The 24,935-nt window shown below is 42.4% G+C and overlaps 55 non-coding genes across 55 annotated transcripts; all 55 read right to left on the bottom strand.

Annotated features, from left to right (window-relative positions):
• Positions 1-18: 18 nt before the first annotated feature.
• On the bottom strand, positions 19-90 carry Trnaq-uug (transfer RNA glutamine (anticodon UUG)). The gene has a single exon. It is a non-coding gene; the product is annotated as a tRNA-Gln (tRNA).
• A 265-nt stretch (positions 91-355) lies between these two features.
• Positions 356-427, bottom strand: Trnaq-cug (transfer RNA glutamine (anticodon CUG)). The gene has a single exon. It is a non-coding gene; the product is annotated as a tRNA-Gln (tRNA).
• A 462-nt stretch (positions 428-889) lies between these two features.
• Trnaq-uug (transfer RNA glutamine (anticodon UUG)) lies at positions 890-961 on the bottom strand. Its single transcript has one exon. It is a non-coding gene; the product is annotated as a tRNA-Gln (tRNA).
• A 264-nt stretch (positions 962-1,225) lies between these two features.
• Trnaq-cug (transfer RNA glutamine (anticodon CUG)) lies at positions 1,226-1,297 on the bottom strand. The gene has a single exon. It is a non-coding gene; the product is annotated as a tRNA-Gln (tRNA).
• Positions 1,298-1,759: 462 nt separating this feature from the next.
• Trnaq-uug (transfer RNA glutamine (anticodon UUG)) lies at positions 1,760-1,831 on the bottom strand. Its single transcript has one exon. It is a non-coding gene; the product is annotated as a tRNA-Gln (tRNA).
• A 265-nt stretch (positions 1,832-2,096) lies between these two features.
• On the bottom strand, positions 2,097-2,168 carry Trnaq-cug (transfer RNA glutamine (anticodon CUG)). The gene has a single exon. It is a non-coding gene; the product is annotated as a tRNA-Gln (tRNA).
• A 462-nt stretch (positions 2,169-2,630) lies between these two features.
• On the bottom strand, positions 2,631-2,702 carry Trnaq-uug (transfer RNA glutamine (anticodon UUG)). The gene has a single exon. It is a non-coding gene; the product is annotated as a tRNA-Gln (tRNA).
• Positions 2,703-2,967: 265 nt separating this feature from the next.
• Trnaq-cug (transfer RNA glutamine (anticodon CUG)) lies at positions 2,968-3,039 on the bottom strand. The gene has a single exon. It is a non-coding gene; the product is annotated as a tRNA-Gln (tRNA).
• A 462-nt stretch (positions 3,040-3,501) lies between these two features.
• Positions 3,502-3,573, bottom strand: Trnaq-uug (transfer RNA glutamine (anticodon UUG)). Its single transcript has one exon. It is a non-coding gene; the product is annotated as a tRNA-Gln (tRNA).
• A 264-nt stretch (positions 3,574-3,837) lies between these two features.
• On the bottom strand, positions 3,838-3,909 carry Trnaq-cug (transfer RNA glutamine (anticodon CUG)). Its single transcript has one exon. It is a non-coding gene; the product is annotated as a tRNA-Gln (tRNA).
• A 462-nt stretch (positions 3,910-4,371) lies between these two features.
• Positions 4,372-4,443, bottom strand: Trnaq-uug (transfer RNA glutamine (anticodon UUG)). The gene has a single exon. It is a non-coding gene; the product is annotated as a tRNA-Gln (tRNA).
• A 265-nt stretch (positions 4,444-4,708) lies between these two features.
• Positions 4,709-4,780, bottom strand: Trnaq-cug (transfer RNA glutamine (anticodon CUG)). Its single transcript has one exon. It is a non-coding gene; the product is annotated as a tRNA-Gln (tRNA).
• A 462-nt stretch (positions 4,781-5,242) lies between these two features.
• Positions 5,243-5,314, bottom strand: Trnaq-uug (transfer RNA glutamine (anticodon UUG)). Its single transcript has one exon. It is a non-coding gene; the product is annotated as a tRNA-Gln (tRNA).
• A 265-nt stretch (positions 5,315-5,579) lies between these two features.
• On the bottom strand, positions 5,580-5,651 carry Trnaq-cug (transfer RNA glutamine (anticodon CUG)). The gene has a single exon. It is a non-coding gene; the product is annotated as a tRNA-Gln (tRNA).
• A 462-nt stretch (positions 5,652-6,113) lies between these two features.
• Trnaq-uug (transfer RNA glutamine (anticodon UUG)) lies at positions 6,114-6,185 on the bottom strand. The gene has a single exon. It is a non-coding gene; the product is annotated as a tRNA-Gln (tRNA).
• A 264-nt stretch (positions 6,186-6,449) lies between these two features.
• On the bottom strand, positions 6,450-6,521 carry Trnaq-cug (transfer RNA glutamine (anticodon CUG)). Its single transcript has one exon. It is a non-coding gene; the product is annotated as a tRNA-Gln (tRNA).
• A 462-nt stretch (positions 6,522-6,983) lies between these two features.
• Trnaq-uug (transfer RNA glutamine (anticodon UUG)) lies at positions 6,984-7,055 on the bottom strand. The gene has a single exon. It is a non-coding gene; the product is annotated as a tRNA-Gln (tRNA).
• Positions 7,056-7,320: 265 nt separating this feature from the next.
• On the bottom strand, positions 7,321-7,392 carry Trnaq-cug (transfer RNA glutamine (anticodon CUG)). Its single transcript has one exon. It is a non-coding gene; the product is annotated as a tRNA-Gln (tRNA).
• A 462-nt stretch (positions 7,393-7,854) lies between these two features.
• Positions 7,855-7,926, bottom strand: Trnaq-uug (transfer RNA glutamine (anticodon UUG)). The gene has a single exon. It is a non-coding gene; the product is annotated as a tRNA-Gln (tRNA).
• Positions 7,927-8,191: 265 nt separating this feature from the next.
• On the bottom strand, positions 8,192-8,263 carry Trnaq-cug (transfer RNA glutamine (anticodon CUG)). The gene has a single exon. It is a non-coding gene; the product is annotated as a tRNA-Gln (tRNA).
• A 462-nt stretch (positions 8,264-8,725) lies between these two features.
• Positions 8,726-8,797, bottom strand: Trnaq-uug (transfer RNA glutamine (anticodon UUG)). Its single transcript has one exon. It is a non-coding gene; the product is annotated as a tRNA-Gln (tRNA).
• Positions 8,798-9,061: 264 nt separating this feature from the next.
• Positions 9,062-9,133, bottom strand: Trnaq-cug (transfer RNA glutamine (anticodon CUG)). The gene has a single exon. It is a non-coding gene; the product is annotated as a tRNA-Gln (tRNA).
• Positions 9,134-9,595: 462 nt separating this feature from the next.
• Positions 9,596-9,667, bottom strand: Trnaq-uug (transfer RNA glutamine (anticodon UUG)). Its single transcript has one exon. It is a non-coding gene; the product is annotated as a tRNA-Gln (tRNA).
• Positions 9,668-9,931: 264 nt separating this feature from the next.
• Positions 9,932-10,003, bottom strand: Trnaq-cug (transfer RNA glutamine (anticodon CUG)). The gene has a single exon. It is a non-coding gene; the product is annotated as a tRNA-Gln (tRNA).
• Positions 10,004-10,466: 463 nt separating this feature from the next.
• Positions 10,467-10,538, bottom strand: Trnaq-uug (transfer RNA glutamine (anticodon UUG)). The gene has a single exon. It is a non-coding gene; the product is annotated as a tRNA-Gln (tRNA).
• A 794-nt stretch (positions 10,539-11,332) lies between these two features.
• On the bottom strand, positions 11,333-11,404 carry Trnaq-uug (transfer RNA glutamine (anticodon UUG)). The gene has a single exon. It is a non-coding gene; the product is annotated as a tRNA-Gln (tRNA).
• A 799-nt stretch (positions 11,405-12,203) lies between these two features.
• Positions 12,204-12,275, bottom strand: Trnaq-uug (transfer RNA glutamine (anticodon UUG)). Its single transcript has one exon. It is a non-coding gene; the product is annotated as a tRNA-Gln (tRNA).
• Positions 12,276-13,069: 794 nt separating this feature from the next.
• Trnaq-uug (transfer RNA glutamine (anticodon UUG)) lies at positions 13,070-13,141 on the bottom strand. Its single transcript has one exon. It is a non-coding gene; the product is annotated as a tRNA-Gln (tRNA).
• Positions 13,142-13,405: 264 nt separating this feature from the next.
• Trnaq-cug (transfer RNA glutamine (anticodon CUG)) lies at positions 13,406-13,477 on the bottom strand. The gene has a single exon. It is a non-coding gene; the product is annotated as a tRNA-Gln (tRNA).
• Positions 13,478-13,940: 463 nt separating this feature from the next.
• On the bottom strand, positions 13,941-14,012 carry Trnaq-uug (transfer RNA glutamine (anticodon UUG)). The gene has a single exon. It is a non-coding gene; the product is annotated as a tRNA-Gln (tRNA).
• A 263-nt stretch (positions 14,013-14,275) lies between these two features.
• Positions 14,276-14,347, bottom strand: Trnaq-cug (transfer RNA glutamine (anticodon CUG)). Its single transcript has one exon. It is a non-coding gene; the product is annotated as a tRNA-Gln (tRNA).
• A 458-nt stretch (positions 14,348-14,805) lies between these two features.
• Positions 14,806-14,877, bottom strand: Trnaq-uug (transfer RNA glutamine (anticodon UUG)). Its single transcript has one exon. It is a non-coding gene; the product is annotated as a tRNA-Gln (tRNA).
• A 263-nt stretch (positions 14,878-15,140) lies between these two features.
• On the bottom strand, positions 15,141-15,212 carry Trnaq-cug (transfer RNA glutamine (anticodon CUG)). Its single transcript has one exon. It is a non-coding gene; the product is annotated as a tRNA-Gln (tRNA).
• A 459-nt stretch (positions 15,213-15,671) lies between these two features.
• Positions 15,672-15,743, bottom strand: Trnaq-uug (transfer RNA glutamine (anticodon UUG)). Its single transcript has one exon. It is a non-coding gene; the product is annotated as a tRNA-Gln (tRNA).
• Positions 15,744-16,006: 263 nt separating this feature from the next.
• On the bottom strand, positions 16,007-16,078 carry Trnaq-cug (transfer RNA glutamine (anticodon CUG)). Its single transcript has one exon. It is a non-coding gene; the product is annotated as a tRNA-Gln (tRNA).
• A 459-nt stretch (positions 16,079-16,537) lies between these two features.
• Positions 16,538-16,609, bottom strand: Trnaq-uug (transfer RNA glutamine (anticodon UUG)). Its single transcript has one exon. It is a non-coding gene; the product is annotated as a tRNA-Gln (tRNA).
• Positions 16,610-16,872: 263 nt separating this feature from the next.
• On the bottom strand, positions 16,873-16,944 carry Trnaq-cug (transfer RNA glutamine (anticodon CUG)). The gene has a single exon. It is a non-coding gene; the product is annotated as a tRNA-Gln (tRNA).
• Positions 16,945-17,403: 459 nt separating this feature from the next.
• Trnaq-uug (transfer RNA glutamine (anticodon UUG)) lies at positions 17,404-17,475 on the bottom strand. Its single transcript has one exon. It is a non-coding gene; the product is annotated as a tRNA-Gln (tRNA).
• A 264-nt stretch (positions 17,476-17,739) lies between these two features.
• Trnaq-cug (transfer RNA glutamine (anticodon CUG)) lies at positions 17,740-17,811 on the bottom strand. Its single transcript has one exon. It is a non-coding gene; the product is annotated as a tRNA-Gln (tRNA).
• Positions 17,812-18,274: 463 nt separating this feature from the next.
• Trnaq-uug (transfer RNA glutamine (anticodon UUG)) lies at positions 18,275-18,346 on the bottom strand. Its single transcript has one exon. It is a non-coding gene; the product is annotated as a tRNA-Gln (tRNA).
• A 263-nt stretch (positions 18,347-18,609) lies between these two features.
• Trnaq-cug (transfer RNA glutamine (anticodon CUG)) lies at positions 18,610-18,681 on the bottom strand. The gene has a single exon. It is a non-coding gene; the product is annotated as a tRNA-Gln (tRNA).
• Positions 18,682-19,148: 467 nt separating this feature from the next.
• Trnaq-uug (transfer RNA glutamine (anticodon UUG)) lies at positions 19,149-19,220 on the bottom strand. Its single transcript has one exon. It is a non-coding gene; the product is annotated as a tRNA-Gln (tRNA).
• Positions 19,221-19,484: 264 nt separating this feature from the next.
• On the bottom strand, positions 19,485-19,556 carry Trnaq-cug (transfer RNA glutamine (anticodon CUG)). Its single transcript has one exon. It is a non-coding gene; the product is annotated as a tRNA-Gln (tRNA).
• Positions 19,557-20,019: 463 nt separating this feature from the next.
• On the bottom strand, positions 20,020-20,091 carry Trnaq-uug (transfer RNA glutamine (anticodon UUG)). Its single transcript has one exon. It is a non-coding gene; the product is annotated as a tRNA-Gln (tRNA).
• A 264-nt stretch (positions 20,092-20,355) lies between these two features.
• Trnaq-cug (transfer RNA glutamine (anticodon CUG)) lies at positions 20,356-20,427 on the bottom strand. Its single transcript has one exon. It is a non-coding gene; the product is annotated as a tRNA-Gln (tRNA).
• Positions 20,428-20,890: 463 nt separating this feature from the next.
• Trnaq-uug (transfer RNA glutamine (anticodon UUG)) lies at positions 20,891-20,962 on the bottom strand. Its single transcript has one exon. It is a non-coding gene; the product is annotated as a tRNA-Gln (tRNA).
• Positions 20,963-21,226: 264 nt separating this feature from the next.
• On the bottom strand, positions 21,227-21,299 carry Trnaq-cug (transfer RNA glutamine (anticodon CUG)). The gene has a single exon. It is a non-coding gene; the product is annotated as a tRNA-Gln (tRNA).
• Positions 21,300-21,762: 463 nt separating this feature from the next.
• On the bottom strand, positions 21,763-21,834 carry Trnaq-uug (transfer RNA glutamine (anticodon UUG)). Its single transcript has one exon. It is a non-coding gene; the product is annotated as a tRNA-Gln (tRNA).
• A 264-nt stretch (positions 21,835-22,098) lies between these two features.
• Positions 22,099-22,170, bottom strand: Trnaq-cug (transfer RNA glutamine (anticodon CUG)). The gene has a single exon. It is a non-coding gene; the product is annotated as a tRNA-Gln (tRNA).
• A 463-nt stretch (positions 22,171-22,633) lies between these two features.
• On the bottom strand, positions 22,634-22,705 carry Trnaq-uug (transfer RNA glutamine (anticodon UUG)). Its single transcript has one exon. It is a non-coding gene; the product is annotated as a tRNA-Gln (tRNA).
• A 264-nt stretch (positions 22,706-22,969) lies between these two features.
• Trnaq-cug (transfer RNA glutamine (anticodon CUG)) lies at positions 22,970-23,042 on the bottom strand. Its single transcript has one exon. It is a non-coding gene; the product is annotated as a tRNA-Gln (tRNA).
• Positions 23,043-23,505: 463 nt separating this feature from the next.
• Trnaq-uug (transfer RNA glutamine (anticodon UUG)) lies at positions 23,506-23,577 on the bottom strand. The gene has a single exon. It is a non-coding gene; the product is annotated as a tRNA-Gln (tRNA).
• A 264-nt stretch (positions 23,578-23,841) lies between these two features.
• On the bottom strand, positions 23,842-23,913 carry Trnaq-cug (transfer RNA glutamine (anticodon CUG)). Its single transcript has one exon. It is a non-coding gene; the product is annotated as a tRNA-Gln (tRNA).
• Positions 23,914-24,372: 459 nt separating this feature from the next.
• Positions 24,373-24,444, bottom strand: Trnaq-uug (transfer RNA glutamine (anticodon UUG)). The gene has a single exon. It is a non-coding gene; the product is annotated as a tRNA-Gln (tRNA).
• A 264-nt stretch (positions 24,445-24,708) lies between these two features.
• Trnaq-cug (transfer RNA glutamine (anticodon CUG)) lies at positions 24,709-24,780 on the bottom strand. Its single transcript has one exon. It is a non-coding gene; the product is annotated as a tRNA-Gln (tRNA).
• Positions 24,781-24,935: the final 155 nt, after the last annotated feature.

Below are 24,935 nucleotides of genomic sequence, written 5' to 3'. Positions count from 1 at the left end.
GTTCTGCTGCAAAAATATAGGTCCCACCGAGATTTGAACTCGGATCGCTGGATTCAAAGTCCAGAGTGCTAACCATTACACCATGGGACCAGTTGACAGCTTAGCCTAATAGATAGGGATCATTTTCCAGTTAAGCTAAGAGGAAGTATCTGGGGACACACACATGTTGTTATCCTACATTAGATTGTGGACTGGGAGAAACCCTTAAAATGGAATAATATTAGGCATTGGATTTGGGTGTGATGTAGAGGTGTAAAGGTAGTTTGCCCCGGCCAGTGTAGTCTTCTCATTCAGTATGCTTTGTTTCCTACATCCCAATCAAAATGAATTAAAATCTTGCTAAAAAAACAGCAGTAGGTCCTACCGAGATTTGAACTCGGATCGCTGGATTCAGAGTCCAGAGTGCTAACCATTACACCATAGGACCGCACATCACAATACCAAAGTCTTAAGCATTACAAACTTACTGATAATCCCTTCCCTTGAGATTGGCGTGACTGAGCCACTGTGACGCCTGCATGTGCGACTTGTCAAGGTGTAGTTGTGGTGTGGAGCATGTGCTACATTGTCAGGACGTAGATACTACGCAATAAGGTACCTCACAAAGTCAATCAGCGGGGCGTTTCGTCTTAATTTCATCTCTGTCTATTCTCTGCCTTCAGATCTTGACATTTCTATTTAATGGGGACATTACTTCTGACCGAATGTTGACGTTTGCTTCTCAATGGAGAAAAAAAAAGTGTTATGTATACAATTATATTGCAGGAGCTTTGGTTGGTTTATATACCCCCAGCATCATCAATGAGAATGACCTGCCTTTCGTTGAAGTCATCAGTGGCTATCTTACGTGCATTTGGGCCAATTTGACAATGTTCTGCTGCAAAAATATAGGTCCCACCGAGATTTGAACTCGGATCGCTGGATTCAAAGTCCAGAGTGCTAACCATTACACCATGGGACCAGTTGACAGCTTAGCCTAATAGATAGGGATCATTTTCCAGTTTAGCTAAGAGGAAGTATCTGGGGACACACACATGTTGTTATCCTACATTAGATTGTGGACTGGGAGAAACCCTTCAAATGGAATAATATTAGGCATTGGATTTGGGTGTGATGTAGAGGTGTAAAGGTAGTTTGCCCCGGCCAGTGTAGTCTTCTCATTCAGTATGCTTTGTTTCCTACATCCCAATCAAAATGAATTAAAATCTTGCTAAAAAACATTGGTAGGTCCTACCGAGATTTGAACTCGGATCGCTGGATTCAGAGTCCAGAGTGCTAACCATTACACCATAGGACCGCACATCACAATACCAAAGTCTTAAGTATTACAAACTTACTGATAATCCCTTCCCTTGAGATTGGCGTGACTGAGCCACTGTGACGCCTGCATGTGCGACTTGTCAAGGTGTAGTTGTGGTGTGGAGCATGTGCTACATTGTCAGGACGTAGATACTACGCAATAAGGTACCTCACAAAGTCAATCAGCGGGGCGTTTCGTCTTAATTTCATCTCTGTCTATTCTCTGCCTTCAGATCTTGACATTTCTATTTAATGGGGACATTACTTCTGACCGAATGTTGACGTTTGCTTCTCAATGGAGAAAAAAAAAGTGTTATGTATACAATTATATTGCAGGAGCTTTGGTTGGTTTATATACCCCCAACATCATCAATGAGAATGACCTGCCTTTCGTTGAAGTCATCAGTGGCTATCTTACGTGCATTTGGGCCAATTTGACAATGTTCTGCTGCAAAAATATAGGTCCCACCGAGATTTGAACTCGGATCGCTGGATTCAAAGTCCAGAGTGCTAACCATTACACCATGGGACCAGTTGACAGCTTAGCCTAATAGATAGGGATCATTTTCCAGTTAAGCTAAGAGGAAGTATCTGGGGACACACACATGTTGTTATCCTACATTAGATTGTGGACTGGGAGAAACCCTTCAAATGGAATAATATTAGGCATTGGATTTGGGTGTGATGTAGAGGTGTAAAGGTAGTTTGCCCCGGCCAGTGTAGTCTTCTCATTCAGTATGCTTTGTTTCCTACATCCCAATCAAAATGAATTAAAATCTTGCTAAAAAAACAGCAGTAGGTCCTACCGAGATTTGAACTCGGATCGCTGGATTCAGAGTCCAGAGTGCTAACCATTACACCATAGGACCGCACATCACAATACCAAAGTCTTAAGCATTACAAACTTACTGATAATCCCTTCCCTTGAGATTGGCGTGACTGAGCCACTGTGACGCCTGCATGTGCGACTTGTCAAGGTGTAGTTGTGGTGTGGAGCATGTGCTACATTGTCAGGACGTAGATACTACGCAATAAGGTACCTCACAAAGTCAATCAGCGGGGCGTTTCGTCTTAATTTCATCTCTGTCTATTCTCTGCCTTCAGATCTTGACATTTCTATTTAATGGGGACATTACTTCTGACCGAATGTTGACGTTTGCTTCTCAATGGAAAAAAAAAATGTGTTATGTATACAATTATATTGCAGGAGCTTTGGATGGTTTATATAAACACAACATCATCAATGAGAATGACCTGCCTTTCGTTGAAGTCATCAGTGGCTATCTTACGTGCATTTGGGCCAATTTGACAATGTTCTGCTGCAAAAATATAGGTCCCACCGAGATTTGAACTCGGATCGCTGGATTCAAAGTCCAGAGTGCTAACCATTACACCATGGGACCAGTTGACAGCTTAGCCTAATAGATAGGGATCATTTTCCAGTTAAGCTAAGAGGAAGTATCTGGGGACACACACATGTTGTTATCCTACATTAGATTGTGGACTGGGAGAAACCCTTAAAATGGAATAATATTAGGCATTGGATTTGGGTGTGATGTAGAGGTGTAAAGGTAGTTTGCCCCGGCCAGTGTAGTCTTCTCATTCAGTATGCTTTGTTTCCTACATCCCAATCAAAATGAATTAAAATCTTGCTAAAAAAACAGCAGTAGGTCCTACCGAGATTTGAACTCGGATCGCTGGATTCAGAGTCCAGAGTGCTAACCATTACACCATAGGACCGCACATCACAATACCAAAGTCTTAAGCATTACAAACTTACTGATAATCCCTTCCCTTGAGATTGGCGTGACTGAGCCACTGTGACGCCTGCATGTGCGACTTGTCAAGGTGTAGTTGTGGTGTGGAGCATGTGCTACATTGTCAGGACGTAGATACTACGCAATAAGGTACCTCACAAAGTCAATCAGCGGGGCGTTTCGTCTTAATTTCATCTCTGTCTATTCTCTGCCTTCAGATCTTGACATTTCTATTTAATGGGGACATTACTTCTGACCGAATGTTGACGTTTGCTTCTCAATGGAGAAAAAAAAAGTGTTATGTATACAATTATATTGCAGGAGCTTTGGTTGGTTTATATACCCCCAGCATCATCAATGAGAATGACCTGCCTTTCGTTGAAGTCATCAGTGGCTATCTTACGTGCATTTGGGCCAATTTGACAATGTTCTGCTGCAAAAATATAGGTCCCACCGAGATTTGAACTCGGATCGCTGGATTCAAAGTCCAGAGTGCTAACCATTACACCATGGGACCAGTTGACAGCTTAGCCTAATAGATAGGGATCATTTTCCAGTTTAGCTAAGAGGAAGTATCTGGGGACACACACATGTTGTTATCCTACATTAGATTGTGGACTGGGAGAAACCCTTCAAATGGAATAATATTAGGCATTGGATTTGGGTGTGATGTAGAGGTGTAAAGGTAGTTTGCCCCGGCCAGTGTAGTCTTCTCATTCAGTATGCTTTGTTTCCTACATCCCAATCAAAATGAATTAAAATCTTGCTAAAAAACATTGGTAGGTCCTACCGAGATTTGAACTCGGATCGCTGGATTCAGAGTCCAGAGTGCTAACCATTACACCATAGGACCGCACATCACAATACCAAAGTCTTAAGTATTACAAACTTACTGATAATCCCTTCCCTTGAGATTGGCGTGACTGAGCCACTGTGACGCCTGCATGTGCGACTTGTCAAGGTGTAGTTGTGGTGTGGAGCATGTGCTACATTGTCAGGACGTAGATACTACGCAATAAGGTACCTCACAAAGTCAATCAGCGGGGCGTTTCGTCTTAATTTCATCTCTGTCTATTCTCTGCCTTCAGATCTTGACATTTCTATTTAATGGGGACATTACTTCTGACCGAATGTTGACGTTTGCTTCTCAATGGAGAAAAAAAAAGTGTTATGTATACAATTATATTGCAGGAGCTTTGGTTGGTTTATATACCCCCAACATCATCAATGAGAATGACCTGCCTTTCGTTGAAGTCATCAGTGGCTATCTTACGTGCATTTGGGCCAATTTGACAATGTTCTGCTGCAAAAATATAGGTCCCACCGAGATTTGAACTCGGATCGCTGGATTCAAAGTCCAGAGTGCTAACCATTACACCATGGGACCAGTTGACAGCTTAGCCTAATAGATATGGATCATTTTCCAGTTAAGCTAAGAGGAAGTATCTGGGGACACACACATGTTGTTATCCTACATTAGATTGTGGACTGGGAGAAACCCTTCAAATGGAATAATATTAGGCATTGGATTTGGGTGTGATGTAGAGGTGTAAAGGTAGTTTGCCCCGGCCAGTGTAGTCTTCTCATTCAGTATGCTTTGTTTCCTACATCCCAATCAAAATGAATTAAAATCTTGCTAAAAAAACAGCAGTAGGTCCTACCGAGATTTGAACTCGGATCGCTGGATTCAGAGTCCAGAGTGCTAACCATTACACCATAGGACCGCACATCACAATACCAAAGTCTTAAGCATTACAAACTTACTGATAATCCCTTCCCTTGAGATTGGCGTGACTGAGCCACTGTGACGCCTGCATGTGCGACTTGTCAAGGTGTAGTTGTGGTGTGGAGCATGTGCTACATTGTCAGGACGTAGATACTACGCAATAAGGTACCTCACAAAGTCAATCAGCGGGGCGTTTCGTCTTAATTTCATCTCTGTCTATTCTCTGCCTTCAGATCTTGACATTTCTATTTAATGGGGACATTACTTCTGACCGAATGTTGACGTTTGCTTCTCAATGGAAAAAAAAAATGTGTTATGTATACAATTATATTGCAGGAGCTTTGGATGGTTTATATAAACACAACATCATCAATGAGAATGACCTGCCTTTCGTTGAAGTCATCAGTGGCTATCTTACGTGCATTTGGGCCAATTTGACAATGTTCTGCTGCAAAAATATAGGTCCCACCGAGATTTGAACTCGGATCGCTGGATTCAAAGTCCAGAGTGCTAACCATTACACCATGGGACCAGTTGACAGCTTAGCCTAATAGATAGGGATCATTTTCCAGTTAAGCTAAGAGGAAGTATCTGGGGACACACACATGTTGTTATCCTACATTAGATTGTGGACTGGGAGAAACCCTTAAAATGGAATAAAATTAGGCATTGGATTTGGGTGTGATGTAGAGGTGTAAAGGTAGTTTGCCCCGGCCAGTGTAGTCTTCTCATTCAGTATGCTTTGTTTCCTACATCCCAATCAAAATGAATTAAAATCTTGCTAAAAAAACAGCAGTAGGTCCTACCGAGATTTGAACTCGGATCGCTGGATTCAGAGTCCAGAGTGCTAACCATTACACCATAGGACCGCACATCACAATACCAAAGTCTTAAGCATTACAAACTTACTGATAATCCCTTCCCTTGAGATTGGCGTGACTGAGCCACTGTGACGCCTGCATGTGCGACTTGTCAAGGTGTAGTTGTGGTGTGGAGCATGTGCTACATTGTCAGGACGTAGATACTACGCAATAAGGTACCTCACAAAGTCAATCAGCGGGGCGTTTCGTCTTAATTTCATCTCTGTCTATTCTCTGCCTTCAGATCTTGACATTTCTATTTAATGGGGACATTACTTCTGACCGAATGTTGACGTTTGCTTCTCAATGGAGAAAAAAAAAGTGTTATGTATACAATTATATTGCAGGAGCTTTGGTTGGTTTATATACCCCCAGCATCATCAATGAGAATGACCTGCCTTTCGTTGAAGTCATCAGTGGCTATCTTACGTGCATTTGGGCCAATTTGACAATGTTCTGCTGCAAAAATATAGGTCCCACCGAGATTTGAACTCGGATCGCTGGATTCAAAGTCCAGAGTGCTAACCATTACACCATGGGACCAGTTGACAGCTTAGCCTAATAGATAGGGATCATTTTCCAGTTTAGCTAAGAGGAAGTATCTGGGGACACACACATGTTGTTATCCTACATTAGATTGTGGACTGGGAGAAACCCTTCAAATGGAATAATATTAGGCATTGGATTTGGGTGTGATGTAGAGGTGTAAAGGTAGTTTGCCCCGGCCAGTGTAGTCTTCTCATTCAGTATGCTTTGTTTCCTACATCCCAATCAAAATGAATTAAAATCTTGCTAAAAAACATTGGTAGGTCCTACCGAGATTTGAACTCGGATCGCTGGATTCAGAGTCCAGAGTGCTAACCATTACACCATAGGACCGCACATCACAATACCAAAGTCTTAAGTATTACAAACTTACTGATAATCCCTTCCCTTGAGATTGGCGTGACTGAGCCACTGTGACGCCTGCATGTGCGACTTGTCAAGGTGTAGTTGTGGTGTGGAGCATGTGCTACATTGTCAGGACGTAGATACTACGCAATAAGGTACCTCACAAAGTCAATCAGCGGGGCGTTTCGTCTTAATTTCATCTCTGTCTATTCTCTGCCTTCAGATCTTGACATTTCTATTTAATGGGGACATTACTTCTGACCGAATGTTGACGTTTGCTTCTCAATGGAGAAAAAAAAAGTGTTATGTATACAATTATATTGCAGGAGCTTTGGTTGGTTTATATACCCCCAACATCATCAATGAGAATGACCTGCCTTTCGTTGAAGTCATCAGTGGCTATCTTACGTGCATTTGGGCCAATTTGACAATGTTCTGCTGCAAAAATATAGGTCCCACCGAGATTTGAACTCGGATCGCTGGATTCAAAGTCCAGAGTGCTAACCATTACACCATGGGACCAGTTGACAGCTTAGCCTAATAGATATGGATCATTTTCCAGTTAAGCTAAGAGGAAGTATCTGGGGACACACACATGTTGTTATCCTACATTAGATTGTGGACTGGGAGAAACCCTTCAAATGGAATAATATTAGGCATTGGATTTGGGTGTGATGTAGAGGTGTAAAGGTAGTTTGCCCCGGCCAGTGTAGTCTTCTCATTCAGTATGCTTTGTTTCCTACATCCCAATCAAAATGAATTAAAATCTTGCTAAAAAAACAGCAGTAGGTCCTACCGAGATTTGAACTCGGATCGCTGGATTCAGAGTCCAGAGTGCTAACCATTACACCATAGGACCGCACATCACAATACCAAAGTCTTAAGCATTACAAACTTACTGATAATCCCTTCCCTTGAGATTGGCGTGACTGAGCCACTGTGACGCCTGCATGTGCGACTTGTCAAGGTGTAGTTGTGGTGTGGAGCATGTGCTACATTGTCAGGACGTAGATACTACGCAATAAGGTACCTCACAAAGTCAATCAGCGGGGCGTTTCGTCTTAATTTCATCTCTGTCTATTCTCTGCCTTCAGATCTTGACATTTCTATTTAATGGGGACATTACTTCTGACCGAATGTTGACGTTTGCTTCTCAATGGAGAAAAAAAAAGTGTTATGTATACAATTATATTGCAGGAGCTTTGGTTGGTTTATATACCCCCAACATCATCAATGAGAATGACCTGCCTTTCGTTGAAGTCATCAGTGGCTATCTTACGTGCATTTGGGCCAATTTGACAATGTTCTGCTGCAAAAATATAGGTCCCACCGAGATTTGAACTCGGATCGCTGGATTCAAAGTCCAGAGTGCTAACCATTACACCATGGGACCAGTTGACAGCTTAGCCTAATAGATATGGATCATTTTCCAGTTAAGCTAAGAGGAAGTATCTGGGGACACACACATGTTGTTATCCTACATTAGATTGTGGACTGGGAGAAACCCTTCAAATGGAATAATATTAGGCATTGGATTTGGGTGTGATGTAGAGGTGTAAAGGTAGTTTGCCCCGGCCAGTGTAGTCTTCTCATTCAGTATGCTTTGTTTCCTACATCCCAATCAAAATGAATTAAAATCTTGCTAAAAAAACAGCAGTAGGTCCTACCGAGATTTGAACTCGGATCGCTGGATTCAGAGTCCAGAGTGCTAACCATTACACCATAGGACCGCACATCACAATACCAAAGTCTTAAGCATTACAAACTTACTGATAATCCCTTCCCTTGAGATTGGCGTGACTGAGCCACTGTGACGCCTGCATGTGCGACTTGTCAAGGTGTAGTTGTGGTGTGGAGCATGTGCTACATTGTCAGGACGTAGATACTACGCAATAAGGTACCTCACAAAGTCAATCAGCGGGGCGTTTCGTCTTAATTTCATCTCTGTCTATTCTCTGCCTTCAGATCTTGACATTTCTATTTAATGGGGACATTACTTCTGACCGAATGTTGACGTTTGCTTCTCAATGGAGAAAAAAAAAGTGTTATGTATACAATTATATTGCAGGAGCTTTGGTTGGTTTATATACCCCCAGCATCATCAATGAGAATGACCTGCCTTTCGTTGAAGTCATCAGTGGCTATCTTACGTGCATTTGGGCCAATTTGACAATGTTCTGCTGCAAAAATATAGGTCCCACCGAGATTTGAACTCGAATCGCTGGATTCAAAGTCCAGAGTGCTAACCATTACACCATGGGACCAGTTGACAGCTTAGCCTAATAGATAGGGATCATTTTCCAGTTAAGCTAAGAGGAAGTATCTGGGGACACACACATGTTGTTATCCTACATTAGATTGTGGACTGGGAGAAACCCTTCAAATGGAATAATATTAGGCATTGGATTTGGGTGTGATGTAGAGGTGTAAAGGTAGTTTGCCCCGGCCAGTGTAGTCTTCTCATTCAGTATGCTTTGTTTCCTACATCCCAATCAAAATGAATTAAAATCTTGCTAAAAAACATTGGTAGGTCCTACCGAGATTTGAACTCGGATCGCTGGATTCAGAGTCCAGAGTGCTAACCATTACACCATAGGACCGCACATCACAATACCAAAGTCTTAAGTATTACAAACTTACTGATAATCCCTTCCCTTGAGATTGGCGTGACTGAGCCACTGTGACACCTGCATGTGCGACTTGTCAAGGTGTAGTTGTGGTGTGGAGCATGTGCTACATTGTCAGGACGTAGATACTACGCAATAAGGTACCTCACAAAGTCAATCAGCGGGGCGTTTCGTCTTAATTTCATCTCTGTCTATTCTCTGCCTTCAGATCTTGACATTTCTATTTAATGGGGACATTACTTCTGACCGAATGTTGACGTTTGCTTCCCAATGGAGAAAAAAAAAGTGTTATGTATACAATTATATTGCAGGAGCTTTGGTTGGTTTATATACCCCCAACATCATCAATGAGAATGACCTTCCTTTCGTTGAAGTCATCAGTGGCTATCTTACGTGCATTTGGGCCAATTTGACAATGTTCTGCTGCAAAAATATAGGTCCCACCGAGATTTGAACTCGGATCGCTGGATTCAAAGTCCAGAGTGCTAACCATTACACCATGGGACCAGTTGACAGCTTAGCCTAATAGATATGGATCATTTTCCAGTTAAGCTAAGAGGAAGTATCTGGGGACACACACATGTTGTTATCCTACATTAGATTGTGGACTGGGAGAAACCCTTCAAATGGAATAATATTAGGCATTGGATTTGGGTGTGATGTAGAGGTGTAAAGGTAGTTTGCCCCGGCCAGTGTAGTCTTCTCATTCAGTATGCTTTGTTTCCCACATCCCAATCAAAATGAATTAAAATCTTGCTAAAAAACATTGGTAGGTCCTACCGAGATTTGAACTCGGATCGCTGGATTCAGAGTCCAGAGTGCTAACCATTACACCATAGGACCGCACATCACAATACCAAAGTCTTAAGCATTACAAACTTACTGATAATCCCTTCCCTTGAGATTGGCGTGACTGAGCCACTGTGACGCCTGCATGTGCGACTTGTCAAGGTGTAGTTGTGGTGTGGAGCATGTGCTACATTGTCAGGACGTAGATACTACGCAATAAGGTACCTCACAATGTCAATCAGCGGGGCGTTTCGTCTTAATTTCATCTCTGTCTATTCTCTGCCTTCAGATCTTGACATTTCTATTTAATGGGGACATTACTTCTGACCGAATGTTGACGTTTGCTTCTCAATGGAGAAAATAAAATGTGTTATGTATACAATTATATTGCAGGCGCTTTGGTTGGTTTATATACCCCCAACATCATCAATGAGAATGACCTTCCTTTCGTTGAAGTCATCAGTGGCTATCTTACGTGCATTTGGGCCAATTTGACAATGTTCTGCTGCAAAAATATAGGTCCCACCGAGATTTGAACTCGGATCGCTGGATTCAAAGTCCAGAGTGCCAACCATTACACCATGGGACCAGTTGACAGCTTAGCCTAATAGATATGGATCATTTTCCAGTGAAGCTGAGAGGAAGTATCTGGGGACACACACATGTTGTTATCCTACATTAGATTGTGGACTGGGAGAAACCCTTCAAATGGAATAATATTAGGCATTGGATTTGGGTGTGATGTAGAGGTGTAAAGGTAGTTTGCCCCGGCCAGTGTAGTCTTCTCATTCAGTATGCTTTGTTTCCTACATCCCAATCAAAATGAATTAAAATCTTGCAAAAAACAGCAGTAGGTCGTACCGTGATTTGAACTCGGATCGCTGGATTCAGAGTCCAGAGTGCTAACCATTACACCATAGGACCGCACATCACAATACCAAAGTCTTAAGCATTACAAACTTACTGATAATCCCTTCCCATGAGATTGGCGTGACTGAGGCACTGTGACGCCTGCATGTGCGACTTGTCAAGGTGTAGTTGTGGTGTGGAGCATGTGCTACATTGTCAGGACGTAGATACTACGCAATAAGGTACCTCACAAAGTCAATCAGCGGGGCGTTTCGTCTTAATTTCATCTCTGTCTATTCTCTGCCTTCAGATCTTGACATTTCTATTTAAATGGGGACATTACTTCGGACCGAATGTTGACGTTTGCTTCCCAATGGAGAAATGTGTTATGTAAAACAATTATATTGCAGGCGCTTTGGTTGGTTTATATACCCCCAACATCATCAATGAGAATGACATTCCTTTCGTTGAAGTCATCAGTGGCTATCTTACGTGCATTTGGGCCAATTTGACAATGTTCTGCTGCAAAAATATAGGTCCCACCGAGATTTGAACTCGGATCGCTGGATTCAAAGTCCAGAGTGCTAACCATTACACCATGGGACCAGTTGACAGCTTAGCCTAATAGATATGGATCATTTTCCAGTTAAGCTAAGAGGAATTATCTGGGGACACACACATGTTGTTATCCTACATTAGATTGTGGACTGGGAGAAACCCTTCAAATGGAATAATATTAGGCAATGGATTTGGGTGTGATGTAGAGGTGTAAAGGTAGTTTGCTCCGGCCAGTGTAGTCTTCTCATTCAGTATGCTTTGTTTCCTACATCCCAATCAAAATGAATTAAAATCTTGCTAAAAAACATTGGTAGGTCCTACCGAGATTTGAACTCGGATCGCTTGATTCAGAGTCCAGAGTGCAATCCGTTACACCATAGGACCGCACATCAAAATACCAAAGTCTTAAGCATTACAAACTTACTGATAATCCCTTGCCTTGAGATTGGCGTGACTGAGCCACTGTGACGCCTGCATGTGCGACTTGTCAAGGTGTAGTTGTGGTGTGGAGCATGTGCTACATTGTCAGGACGTAGATACTACGCAATAAGGTACCTCACAAAGTCAATCAGCGGGGCGTTTCGTCTTAATTTCATCTCTGTCTATTCTCTGCCTTCAGATCTTGACATTTCTATTTAATGGGGACATTACTTCTGACCGAATGTTGACGTTTCCTTCTCAATGGAGAAAAAAAAATGTGTTATGTATACAATTATATTGCAGGCGCTTTGGTTGGTTTATATACCCCCAACATCATCAATGAGAATGACCTTCCTTTCGTTGAAGTCATCAGTGGCTATCTTACGTGCATTTGGGCCAATTTGACAATGTTCTGCTGCAAAAATATAGGTCCCACCGAGATTTGAACTCGGATCGCTGGATTCAAAGTCCAGAGTGCCAACCATTACACCATGGGACCAGTTGACAGCTTAGCCTAATAGATATGGATCATTTTCCAGTTAAGCTGAGAGGAAGTATCTGGGGACACACACATGTTGTTATCCTACATTAGATTGTGGACTGGGAGAAACCCTTCAAATGGAATAATATTAGGCATTGGATTTGGGTGTGATGTAGAGGTGTAAAGGTAGTTTGCCCCGGCCAGTGTAGTCTTCTCATTCAGTATGCTTTGTTTCCTACATCCCAATCAAAATGAATTAAAATCTTGCGAAAAACAGCAGTAGGTCGTACCGTGATTTGAACTCGGATCGCTGGATTCAGAGTCCAGAGTGCTAACCATTACACCATAGGACCGCACATCACAATACCAAAGTCTTAAGCATTACAAACTTACTGATAATCCCTTCCCATGAGATTGGCGTGACTGAGGCACTGTGACGCCTGCATGTGCGACTTGTCAAGGTGTAGTTGTGGTGTGGAGCATGTGCTACATTGTCAGGACGTAGATACTACGCAATAAGGTACCTCACAAAGTCAATCAGCGGGGCGTTTCGTCTTAATTTCATCTCTATCTATTCTCTGCCTTCAGATCTTGACATTTCTATTTAAATGGGGACATTACTTCGGACCGAATGTTGACGTTTGCTTCCCAATGGAGAAATGTGTTATGTAAAACAATTATATTGCAGGCGCTTTGGTTGGTTTATATACCCCCAACATCATCAATGAGAATGACATTCCTTTCGTTGAAGTCATCAGTGGCTATCTTACGTGCATTTGGGCCAATTTGACAATGTTCTGCTGCAAAAATATAGGTCCCACCGAGATTTGAACTCGGATCGCTGGATTCAAAGTCCAGAGTGCTAACCATTACACCATGGGACCAGTTGACAGCTTAGCCTAATAGATATGGATCATTTTCCAGTTTAGCTAAGAGGAAGTATCTGGGGACACACACATGTTGTTATCCTACATTAGATTGTGGACTGGGAGAAACCCTTCAAATGGAATAATATTAGGCAATGGATTTGGGTGTGATGTAGAGGTGTAAAGGTAGTTTGCTCCGGCCAGTGTAGTCTTCTCATTCAGTATGCTTTGTTTCCTACATCCCAATCAAAATGAATTAAAATCTTGCTAAAAAACATTGGTAGGTCCTACCGAGATTTGAACTCGGATCGCTGGATTCAGAGTCCAGAGTGCAATCCGTTACACCATAGGACCGCACATCACAATACCAAAGTCTTAAGCATTACAAACTTACTGATAATCCCTTGCCTTGAGATTGGCGTGACTGAGCCACTGTGACGCCTGCATGTGCGACTTGTCAAGGTGTAGTTGTGGTGTGGAGCATGTGCTACATTGTCAGGACGTAGATACTACGCAATAAGGTACCTCACAAAGTCAATCAGCGGGGCGTTTCGTCTTAATTTCATCTCTGTCTATTCTCTGCCTTCAGATCTTGACATTTCTATTTAATGGGGACATTACTTCTGACCGAATGTTGACGTTTGCTTCTCAATGGAGAAAAAAAAATGTGTTATGTATACAATTATATTGCAGGAGCTTTGGTTGGTTTATATACCCCCAACATCATCAATGAGAATGACCTTCCTTTCGTTGAAGTCATCAGTGTCTATCTTACGTGCATTTGGGCCAATTTGACAATGTTCTGCTGCAAAAATATAGGTCCCACCGAGATTTGAACTCGGATCGCTGGATTCAAAGTCCAGAGTGCCAACCATTACACCATGGGACCAGTTGACACCTTAGCCTAATAGATAAGGATCATTTTCCAGTTAAGCTAAGAGGAAGTATCTGGGGACACACACATGTTGTTATCCTACATTAGATTGTGGACTGGGAGAAACCCTTCAAATGGAATAATATTAGGCATTGGATTTGGGTGTGATGTAGAGGTGTAAAGGTAGTTTGCCCCGGCCAGTGTAGTCTTCTCATTCAGTATGCTTTGTTTCCTACATCCCAATCAAAATGAATTAAAATCTTGCGAAAAACAGCAGTAGGTCCTACCGAGATTTGAACTCGGATCGCTGGATTCAGAGTCCAGAGTGCTAACCATTACACCATAGGACCGCACATCACAATACCAAAGTCTTAAGCATTACAAACTTACTGATAATCCCTTCCCTTGAGATTGGCGTGACTGAGCCACTGTGACGCCTGCATGTGCGACTTGTCAAGGTGTAGTTGTGGTGTGGAGCATGTGCTACATTGTCAGGACGTAGATACTACGCAATAAGGTACCTCACAAAGTCAATCAGCGGGGCGTTTCGTCTTAATTTCATCTCTGTCTATTCTCTGCCTTCAGATCTTGACATTTCTATTTAAATGGGGACATTACTTCGGACCGAATGTTGACGTTTGCTTCCCAGTGGAGAAATGTGTTATGTATACAATTATATTGCAGGCGCTTTGGTTGGTTTATATACCCCCAACATCATCAATGAGAATGACCTGCCTTTCGTTGAAGTCATCAGTGGCTATCTTACGTGCATTTGGGCCAATTTGACAATGTTCTGCTGCAAAAATATAGGTCCCACCGAGATTTGAACTCGGATCGCTGGATTCAAAGTCCAGAGTGCTAACCATTACACCATGGGACCAGTTGACAGCTTAGCCTAATAGATATGGATCATTTTCCAGTTAAGCTAAGAGGAAGTATCTGGGGACACACACATGTTGTTATCCTACATTAGATTGTGGACTGGGAGAAACCCTTCAAATGGAATAATATTAGGCATTGGATTTGGGTGTGATGTAGAGGTGTAAAGGTACTTTGCCCCGGCCAGTGTAGTCTTCTCATTCAGTATGCTTTGTTTCCTACATCCCATTCAAAATGAATTAAAATCTTGCGAAAAACAGCAGTAGGTCCTACCGAGATTTGAACTCGGATCGCTGGATTCAGAGTCCAGAGTGCTAACCATTACACCATAGGACCGCACATCACAATACCAAAGTCTTAAGCATTACAAACTTACTGATAATCCCTTGCCTTGAGATTGGCGTGACTGAGCCACTGTGACGCCTGCATGTGCGACTTGTCAAGGTGTAGTTGTGGTGTGGAGCATGTGCTACATTGTCAGGACGTAGATACTACGCAATAAGGTACCTCACAAAGTCAATCAGCGGGGCGTTTCGTCTTAATTTCATCTCTGTCTATTCTCTGCCTTCAGATCTTGACATTTCTATTTAAATGGGGACATTACTTCGGACCGAATGTTGACGTTTGCTTCCCAATGGAGAAATGTGTTATGTAAAACAATTATATTGCAGGCGCTTTGGTTGGTTTATATACCCCCAACATCATCAATGAGAATGCCCTTCCTTTCGTTGAAGTCATCAGTGGCTATCTTACGTGCATTTGGGCCAATTTGACAATGTTCTGCTGCAAAAATATAGGTCCCACCGAGATTTGAACTCGGATCGCTGGATTCAAAGTCCAGAGTGCTAACCATTACACCATGGGACCAGTTGACAGCTTAGCCTAATAGATAGGGATCATTTTCCAGTTAAGCTAAGAGGAAGTATCTGGGGACACACACATGTTGTTATCCTACATTAGATTGTGGACTGGGAGAAACCCTTCAAATGGAATAATATTAGGCATTGGATTTGGGTGTGATGTAGAGGTGTAAAGGTAGTTTGCCCCGGCCAGTGTAGTCTTCTCATTCAGTATGCTTTGTTTCCTACATCCCAATCAAAATGAATTAAAATCTTGCGAAAAACAGCAGTAGGTCGTACCGAGATTTGAACTCGGATCGCTGGATTCAGAGTCCAGAGTGCTAACCATTACACCATAGGACCGCACATCACAATACCAAAGTCTTAAGTATTACAAACTTACTGATAATCCCTTCCCTTGAGATTGGCGTGACTGAGCCACTGTGACGCCTGCATGTGCGACTTGTCAAGGTGTAGTTGTGGTGTGGAGCATGTGCTACATTGTCAGGACGTAGATACTACGCAATAAGGTACCTCACAAAGTCAATCAGCGGGGCGTTTCGTCTTAATTTCATCTCTGTCTATTCTCTGCCTTCAGATCTTGACATTTCTATTTAAATGGGGACATTACTTCTGACCGAATGTTGACGTTTGCTTCCCAGTGGAGAAATGTGTTATGTAAAGCAATTATATTGCAGGCGCTTTGGTTGGTTTATATACCCCCAACATCATCAATGAGAATGACCTTCCTTTCGTTGAAGTCATCAATGGCTATCTTACGTGCATTTGGGCCAATTTGACAATGTTCTGCTGCAAAAATATAGGTCCCACCGAGATTTGAACTCGGATCGCTGGATTCAAAGTCCAGAGTGCTAACCATTACACCATGGGACCAGTTGACAGCTTAGCCTAATAGATATGGATCATTTTCCAGTTAAGCTAAGAGGAAGTATCTGGGGACACACACATGTTGTTATCCTACATTAGATTGTGGACTGGGAGAAACCCTTCAAATGGAATAATATTAGGCATTGGATTTGGGTGTGATGTAGAGGTGTAAAGGTACTTTGCCCCGGCCAGTGTAGTCTTCTCATTCAATATGCTTTGTTTCCTACATCCCAATCAAAATGAATTAAAATCTTGCGAAAAACAGCAGTAGGTCCTACCGAGATTTGAACTCGGATCGCTGGATTCAGAGTCCAGAGTGCTAACCATTACACCATAGGACCGCACATCACAATTCCAAAGTCTTAAGTATTACAAACTTACTGATAATCCCTTCCCTTGAGATTGGCGTGACTGAGCCACTGTGACGCCTGCATGTGCGACTTGTCAAGGTGTAGTTGTGGTGTGGAGCATGTGCTACATTGCCAGGACGTAGATACTACGCAATAAGGTACCTCACAAAGTCAATCAGCGGGGCGTTTCGTCTTAATTTCATCTCTGTCTATTCTCTGCCTTCAGATCTTGACATTTCTATTTAAATGGGGACATTACTTCTGAAAGAATGTTGACGTTTGCTTCCCAGTGGAGAAATGTGTTATGTAAAACAATTATATTGCAGGCGCTTTGGTTGGTTTATATACCCCCAACATCATCAATGAGAATGACCTTCCTTTCGTTGAAGTCATCAGTGGCTATCTTACGTGCATTTGGGCCAATTTGACAATGTTCTGCTGCAAAAATATAGGTCCCACCGAGATTTGAACTCGGATCGCTGGATTCAAAGTCCAGAGTGCTAACCATTACACCATGGGACCAGTTGACAGCTTAGCCTAATAGATATGGATCATTCTCCAGTTAAGCTAAGAGGAAGTATCTGGGGACACACACATGTTGTTATCCTACATTAGATTGTGGACTGGGAGAAACCCTTCAAATGGAATAATATTAGGCATTGGATTTGGGTGTGATGTAGAGGTGTAAAGGTAGTTTGCTCCGGCCAGTGTAGTCTTCTCATTCAGTATGCTTTGTTTCCTACATCCCAATCAAAATGAATTAAAATCTTGCTAAAAAACAGCAGTAGGTCCTACCGAGATTTGAACTCGGATCGCTGGATTCAGAGTCCAGAGTGCTAACCATTACACCATAGGACCGCACATCACAATACCAAAGTCTTAAGCATTACAAACTTACTGATAATCCCTTCCCTTGAGATTGGCGTGACTGAGCCACTGTGACGCCTGCATGTGCGACTTGTCAAGGTGTAGTTGTGGTGTGGAGCATGTGCTACATTATCAGGACGTAGATACTACGCAATAAGGTACCTCACAAAGTCAATCAGCGGGGCGTTTCGTCTTAATGTCATCTCTGTCTATTCTCTGCCTTCAGATCTTGACATTTCTATTTAATGGGGACATTACTTCTGACCGAATGTTGACGTTTGCTTCTCAATGGAGAAAACAAAATGTGTTATGTATACAATTATATTGCAGGCGCTTTGGTTGGTTTATATACCCCCAACATCATCAATGAGAATGACCTGCCTTTCGTTGAAGTCATCAGTGGCTATCTTACGTGCATTTGGGCCAATTTGACAATGTTCTGCTGCAAAAATATAGGTCCCACCGAGATTTGAACTCGGATCGCTGGATTCAAAGTCCAGAGTGCTAACCATTACACCATGGGACCAGTTGACAGCTTAGCCTAATAGATATGGATCATTTTCCAGTTAAGCTATGAGGAAGTATCTGGGGACACACACATGTTGTTATCCTACATTAGATTGTGGACTGGGAGAAACCCTTCAAATGGAATAATATTAGGCATTGGATTTGGGTGTGATGTAGAGGTGTAAAGGTAGTTTGCCCCGGCCAGTGTAGTCTTCTCATTCAGTATGCCTTGTTTCCCACATCCCAATCAAAATTAATTAAAATCTTGCGAAAAACAGCAGTAGGTCGTACCGAGATTTGAACTCGGATCGCTGGATTCAGAGTCCAGAGTGCTAACCATTACACCATAGGACCGCACATCACAATACCAAAGTCTTAAGTATTGCAAACTTACTGATAATCCCTTCCCTTGAGATTGGCGTGACTGAGCCACTGTGACGCCTGCTAAATTCCATGTGCGACTTGTCAAGGTGTAGTTGTGGTGTGGAGCATGTGCTACATTGTCAGGACGTAGATACTACGCAATAAGGTACCTCACAAAGTCAATCAGCGGGGCGTTTCGTCTTAATTTCATCTCTATCTATTCTCTGCCTTCAGATCTTGACATTTCTATTTGAATGGGGACATTACTTCTGACCGAATGTTGACGTTTCCTTCCCAATGGAGAAATGTGTTATGTAAAACAATTATATTGCAGGCGCTTTGGTTGGTTTATATACCCCCAACATCATCAATGAGAATGACATTCCTTTCGTTGAAGTCATCAGTGGCTATCTTACGTGCATTTGGGCCAATTTGACAATGTTCTGCTGCAAAAATATAGGTCCCACCGAGTTTTGAACTCGGATCGCTGGATTCAAAGTCCAGAGTGCTAACCATTACACCATGGGACCAGTTGACAGCTTAGCCTAATAGATATGGATCATTTTCCAGTTAAGCTAAGAGGAAGTATCTGGGGACACACACATGTTGTTATCCTACATTAGATTGTGGACTGGGAGAAACCCTTCAAATGGAATAATATTAGGCATTGGATTTGGGTGTGATGTAGAGGTGTAAAGGTAGTTTGCCCCGGCCAGTGTAGTCTTCTCATTCAGTATGCTTTGTTTCCTACATCCCGATCAAAATGAATTAAAATCTTGCTAAAAAACAGCAGTAGGTCCTACCGAGATTTGAACTCGGATCGCTGGATTCAGAGTCCAGAGTGCTAACCATTACACCATAGGACCGCACATCACAATACCAAAGTCTTAAGTATTACAAACTTACTGATAATCCCTTCCCTTGAGATTGGCGTGACTGAGCCACTGTGACGCCTGCATGTGCGACTTGTCAAGGTGTAGTTGTGGTGTGGAGCATGTGCTACATTGTCAGGACGTAGATACTACGCAATAAGGTACCTCACAAAGTCAATCAGCGGGGCGTTTCGTCTTAGTTTCATCTCTGTCTATTCTCTGCCTTCAGATCTTGACATTTCTATTTAATGGGGACATTACTTTTGACCGAATGTTGACGTTTGCTTCTCAATGGAGAAAATAAAATGTGTTATGTATACAATTTTATTGCAGGCGCTTTGGTTGGTTTATATACCCCCAACATCATCAATGAGAATGACCTGCCTTTCGTTGAAGTCATCAGTGGCTATCTTACGTGCATTTGGGCCAATTTGACAATGTTCTGCTGCAAAAATATAGGTCCCACCGAGATTTGAACTCGGATCGCTGGATTCAAAGTCCAGAGTGCTAACCATTACACCATGGGACCAGTTGACAGCTTAGCCTAATAGATATGGATCATTTTCCAGTTAAGCTAAGAGGAAGTATCTGGGGACACACACATGTTGTTATCCTACATTAGATTGTGGACTGGGAGAAACCCTTCAAATGGAATAATATTAGGCATTGGATTTGGGTGTGATGTAGAGGTGTAAAGGTAGTTTGCCCCGGCCAGTGTAGTCTTCTCATTCAGTATGCTTTGTTTCCTACATCCCGATCAAAATGAATTAAAATCTTGCTAAAAAACAGCAGTAGGTCCTACCGAGATTTGAACTCGGATCGCTGGATTCAGAGTCCAGAGTGCTAACCATTACACCATAGGACCGCACATCACAATACCAAAGTCTTAAGTATTACAAACTTACTGATAATCCCTTCCCTTGAGATTGGCGTGACTGAGCCACTGTGACGCCTGCATGTGCGACTTGTCAAGGTGTAGTTGTGGTGTGGAGCATGTGCTACATTGTCAGGACGTAGATACTACGCAATAAGGTACCTCACAAAGTCAATCAGCGGGGCGTTTCGTCTTAATTTCATCTCTGTCTATTCTCTGCCTTCAGATCTTGACATTTCTATTTAATGGCGACATTACTTTTGACCGAATGTTGACGTTTGCTTCTCAATGGAGAAAAAAAAATGTGTTATGTATACAATTATATTGCAGGCGCTTTGGTTGGTTTATATACCCCCAACATCATCAATGAGAATGACCTGCCTTTCGTTGAAGTCATCAGTGGCTATCTTACGTGCATTTGGGCCAATTTGACAATGTTCTGCTGCAAAAATATAGGTCCCACCGAGATTTGAACTCGGATCGCTGGATTCAAAGTCCAGAGTGCTAACCATTACACCATGGGACCAGTTGACAGCTTAGCCTAATAGATATGGATCATTTTCCAGTTAAGCTAAGAGGAAGTATCTGGGAACACACACATGTTGTTATCCTACATTAGATTGTGGACTGGGAGAAACCCTTCAAATGGAATAATATTAGGCATTGGATTTGGGTGTGATGTAGAGGTGTAAAGGTAGTTTGCCCCGGCCAGTGTAGTCTTCTCATTCAGTATGCTTTGTTTCCTACGTCCCAATCAAAATGAATTAAAATCTTGCTAAAAAACAGCAGTAGGTACCTACCGAGATTTGAACTCGGATCGCTGGATTCAGAGTCCAGAGTGCTAACCATTACACCATAGGACCGCACATCACAATACCAAAGTCTTAAGTATTGCAAACTTACTGATAATCCCTTCCCTTGAGATTGGCGTGACTGAGCCACTGTGACGCCTGCATGTGCGACTTGTCAAGGTGTAGTTGTGGTGTGGAGCATGTGCTGCATTGTCAGGACGTAGATACTACGCAATAAGGTACCTCACAAAGTCAATCAGCGGGGCGTTTCGTCTTAATTTCATCTCTGTCTATTCTCTGCCTTCAGATCTTGACATTTCTATTTAATGGGGACATTACTTCTGACCGAATGTTGACGTTTGCTTCTCAATGGAGAAAATAAAATGTGTTATGTATACAATTATATTGCAGGCGCTTTGGTTGGTTTATATACCCCCAACATCATCAATGAGAATGACCTTCCTTTCGTTGAAGTCATCAGTGGCTATCTTACGTGCATTTGGGCCAATTTGACAATGTTCTGCTGCAAAAATATAGGTCCCACCGAGATTTGAACTCGGATCGCTGGATTCAAAGTCCAGAGTGCTAACCATTACACCATGGGACCAGTTGACAGCTTAGCCTAATAGATAGGGATCATTTTCCAGTTAAGCTAAGAGGAAGTATCTGGGGACACACACATGTTGTTATCCTACATTAGATTGTGGACTGGGAGAAACCCTTCAAATGGAATAATATTAGGCATTGGATTTGGGTGTGATGTAGAGGTGTAAAGGTAGTTTGCCCCGGCCAGTGTGGTCTTCTCATTCAGTATGCTTTGTTTCCTACATCCCAATCAAAATGAATTAAAATCTTGCTAAAAAACAGCAGTAGGTCCTACCGAGATTTGAACTCGGATCGCTGGATTCAGAGTCCAGAGTGCTAACCATTACACCATAGGACCGCACATCACAATACCAAAGTCTTAAGTATTACAAACTTACTGATAATCCCTTCCGTTGAGATTGGCGTGACTGAGCCACTGTGACGCCTGCATGTGCGACTTGTAGAGGTGTAGTTGTGGTGTGGAGCATGTGCTACATTGTCAGGACGTAGATACTACGCAATAAGGTACCTCACAAAGTCAATCAGCGGGGCGTTTCGTCTTAATTTCATCTCTGTCTATTCTCTGCCTTCAGATCTTGACATTTCTATTTAATGGGGACATTACTTTTGACCGAATGTTGACGTTTGCTTCTCAATGGAGAAAATAAAATGTGTTATGTATACAATTATATTGCAGGCGCTTTGGTTGGTTTATATACCCCCAACATCATCAATGAGAATGACCTGCCTTTCGTTGAAGTCATCAGTGGCTATCTTACGTGCATTTGGGCCAATTTGACAATGTTCTGCTGCAAAAATATAGGTCCCACCGAGATTTGAACTCGGATCGCTGGATTCAAAGTCCAGAGTGCTAACCATTACACCATGGGACCAGTTGACAGCTTAGCCTAATAGATATGGATCATTTTCCAGTTAAGCTAAGAGGAAGTATCTGGGAACACACACATGTTGTTATCCTACATTAGATTGTGGACTGGGAGAAACCCTTCAAATGGAATAATATTAGGCATTGGATTTGGGTGTGATGTAGAGGTGTAAAGGTAGTTTGCCCCGGCCAGTGTAGTCTTCTCATTCAGTATGCTTTGTTTCCTACGTCCCAATCAAAATGAATTAAAATCTTGCTAAAAAACATCAGTAGGTACCTACCGAGATTTGAACTCGGATCGCTGGATTCAGAGTCCAGAGTGCTAACCATTACACCATAGGACCGCACATCACAATACCAAAGTCTTAAGTATTGCAAACTTACTGATAATCCCTTCCCTTGAGATTGGCGTGACTGAGCCACTGTGACGCCTGCATGTGCGACTTGTCAAGGTGTAGTTGTGGTGTGGAGCATGTGCTACATTGTCAGGACGTAGATACTACGCAATAAGGTACCTCACAAAGTCAATCAGCGGGGCGTTTCGTCTTAATTTCATCTCTGTCTATTCTCTGCCTTCAGATCTTGACATTTCTATTTAATGGGGACATTACTTCTGACCGAATGTTGACGTTTGCTTCTCAATGGAGAAAACAAAATGTGTTATGTATACAATTATATTGCAGGCGCTTTCGTTGGTTTATATACCCCCAACATCATCAATGAGAATGACCTGCCTTTCGTTGAAGTCATCAGTGGCTATCTTACGTGCATTTGGGCCAATTTGACAATGTTCTGCTGCAAAAATATAGGTCCCACCGAGTTTTGAACTCGGATCGCTGGATTCAAAGTCCAGAGTGCTAACCATTACACCATGGGACCAGTTGACAGCTTAGCCTAATAGATATGGATCATTTTCCAGTTAAGCTAAGAGGAAGTATCTGGGGACACACACATGTTGTTATCCTACATTAGATTGTGGACTGGGAGAAACCCTTCAAATGGAATAATATTAGGAATTGGATTTGGGTGTGATGCAGAGGTGTAAAGGTAGTTTGCCCCGGCCAGTGTGGTCTTCTCATTCAGTAGGCTTTGTTTCCTACGTCCCAATCAAAATGAATTAAAATCTTGCTAAAAACCAGCAGTAGGTCCTACCGAGATTTGAACTCGGATCGCTGGATTCAGAGTCCAGAGTGCTAACCATTACACCATAGGACCGCACATCACAATACCAAAGTCTTAAGTATTACAAACTTACTGATAATCCCTTCCCTTGAGATTGGCGTGACTGAGCCACTGTGACGCCTGCATGTGCGACTTGTCAAGGTGTAGTTGTGGTGTGGAGCATGTGCTACATTGTCAGGACGTAGACACTACGCAATAAGGTACCTCACAAAGTCAATCAGCGGGGCGTTTCGTCTTAATTTCATCTCTATCTATTCTCTGCCTTCAGATCTTGACATTTCTATTTGAATGGGGACATTACTTCTGACCGAATGTTGACGTTTCCTTCCCAATGGAGAAATGTGTTATGTAAAACAATTATATTGCAGGCGCTTTGGTTGGTTTATATACCCCCAACATCATCAATGAGAATGACCTTCCTTTCGTTGAAGTCATCAGTGGCTATCTTACGTGCATTTGGGCCAATTTGACAATGTTCTGCTGCAAAAATATAGGTCCCACCGAGATTTGAACTCGGATCGCTGGATTCAAAGTCCAGAGTGCTAACCATTACACCATGGGACCAGTTGACAGCTTAGCCTAATAGATATGGATCATTTTCCAGTTAAGCTAAGAGGAAGTATCTGGGGACACACACATGTTGTTATCCTACATTAGATTGTGGACTGGGAGAAACCCTTCAAATGGAATAATATTAGGCATTGGATTTGGGTGTGATGTAGAGGTGTAAAGGTACTTTGCCCCGGCCAGTGTAGTCTTCTCATTCAGTATGCTTTGTTTCCTACATCCCAATCAAAATGAATTAAAATCTTGCTAAAAAACAGCAGTAGGTCCTACCGAGATTTGAACTCGGATCGCTGGATTCAGAGTCCAGAGTGCTAACCATTACACCATAGGACCGTACATCACAATACCAAAGTCTTAAGTATTACAAACTTACTGATAATCCCTTCCCTTGAGATTGGCGTGACTGAGCCACTGTGACGCCTGCATGTGCGACTTGTCAAGGTGTAGTTGTGGTGTGGAGCATGTGCTACATTGTCAGGACGTAGATA

The sequence above is a fragment of the Haliotis asinina genome, chromosome 14 (assembly GCF_037392515.1).
Source record: "Haliotis asinina isolate JCU_RB_2024 chromosome 14, JCU_Hal_asi_v2, whole genome shotgun sequence".
Taxonomy (NCBI): Eukaryota; Metazoa; Mollusca; class Gastropoda; order Lepetellida; family Haliotidae; genus Haliotis; species Haliotis asinina.
The sequence above is the reverse complement of the archived record's forward strand: the minus strand, read 5'-3'. Positions and strand labels throughout refer to the sequence as shown.